Consider the following 2,151-nt stretch of genomic DNA (forward strand, 5'->3'; position numbering starts at 1 on the left):
TTCCCTGCAAGTTAATATGTAATATATGTTAATATAACCTGAATCATTTCATCTGTTAGATATTATACACAGTCTCTCTGCACCAATGTTCTGTTAATATAACCTGAATCATATCATCTGATATTATACACAGTGTAACTGATCCTGAGATCCCTGAGGCGTCCTGAAACTCTCTACCTGTAGTCAGAGCTGTATTATTATTATTATTATTATTATTATTATTATTATTATTATTATATTGCTCTGTTAATGTTCTTTTAATGTATTAAATGAATGAAATAAAAATGAAATGGCCGCTGACCCTGTTGGTCCTGACCACTAGAGGGTGCTCCAGGTCTTTCCTTTAAAACATTTCATCAGATTAAACCCAGATACATGTCTTCTATTCTGCTTTTATAACTTCATATTCTCCATCAACAGTCAGGCTTGTCAATAGTCATTACAATTATTTCCATAATGTCACAAGACTAACCCTAACCCTCACCTTTTGCAGGACCACAGAATTATCTCAGCTTTAAAGATGACTTGGTCAAAGGTAAACTCAAACCACTACCAAATCTAAAACCCAAAGGTCACAGGAAGTTTAAGTTCAGTACAAGAAAAATATTTTAGATTATATAAGCACAGTCTCCAAAATGTGTCTATGTAATCAATAATATCGTCTACAATATGTGGGGAAACTAAAATCACCATGTTACTCAGCTACTGTAATACAGAGTTATATATTTGTGGTGGTACGGTTCACAAAATCCACGGTTCGGTTCGTATCACGGTTTTAGGGTCACGGTTTTCGGTTCTGTACGGTTGTTATTTTTTCTTTTAATCTTTAACACTCCAGAAATATACTTCAGCATATGATATATAGCTAAAATTAGCATATTGAATGCATGTTGCACAATACATGCACACAGTGGCAGTTCTATCTATTGTTTGATTTACACTGTCATCACAGCTAACATGAAATCCAAAATGTTCCCACACACCAGACTATATACGACGCTGGAGCATCCTCCATCTCTGGGCAGCCTTCCTCATCTCTCCACCTGACATCTCTACAGCCTTCCTCATCTCTCCACCTGACATCTCTACAGCCTTCCTAATCTCTCCACCTGACATCTCTACAGCCTTCCTCATCTCTCCCACCTGACATCTCTACAGCCTTCCTAATCTCTCCCACCTGACATCTCTACAGCCTTCCTAATCTCTCCCACCTGACATCTCTACAGCCTTCCTAATCTCTCCCACCTGACATCTCTACAGCCTTCCTCATCTCTCCCACTTACCATTTCTGCACGTGACCTGACCTGCAGCACTCCACCTGAGGAGCAGTCGGCTCGACGCCTCTCAAAATCTGACGAAAATCTTTTAAACTGACCTTTGTCGATCATAAAAGCAGACAGATTCAGCAACTGTGTGGCCTATTTCTCGCTTAAAATGTTGTGAAACACAACTATTTTCGTAAAATACGAGATCGTATTCAGAACGAGACGCCATTACTCTGTTTTGAAATTCGGGAGCAGCAAGAACCACGTGACGTGTTCGTCCAATCAGCTGCCATGTGTTGCATTCATCACGCTCATCCCCCTCGTCGTTTCCAGTAAGTGTTTTAACATAGGTGTATAAAGTGGTACTACAGCAGTAAGTGTTATAACATAGGTGTATAAAGTGGTACTACAGCAGTAAGTGTTATAACATAGGTGTATAAAGTGGTACTACAGCAGTAAGTGTTATAACATAGGTGTATAAAGTGGTACTACAGCAGTAAGTGTTTTAACATAGGTGTATAAAGTGGTACTACAGCAGTAAGTGTTTTAACATAGGTGTATAAAGTGGTACTACAGCAGTAAGTGTTATAACATAGGTGTATAAAGTGGTACTACAGCAGTAAGTGTTATAACATAGGTGTATAAAGTGGTACTACAGCAGTAAGTGTTTTAACATAGGTGTATAAAGTGGTACTACAGCAGTAAGTGTTATAACATAGGTGTATAAAGTGGTACTACAGCAGTAAGTGTTTTAACATAGGTGTATAAAGTGGTACTACAGCAGTAAGTGTTATAACATAGGTGTATAAAGTGGTACTACAGCAGTAAGTGTTATAACATAGGTGTATAAAGTGGTACTACAGCAGTAAGTGTTATAACATAGGTG

This window comes from Sander lucioperca, chromosome 16 (assembly GCF_008315115.2).
Source record: "Sander lucioperca isolate FBNREF2018 chromosome 16, SLUC_FBN_1.2, whole genome shotgun sequence".
Taxonomy (NCBI): Eukaryota; Metazoa; Chordata; class Actinopteri; order Perciformes; family Percidae; genus Sander; species Sander lucioperca.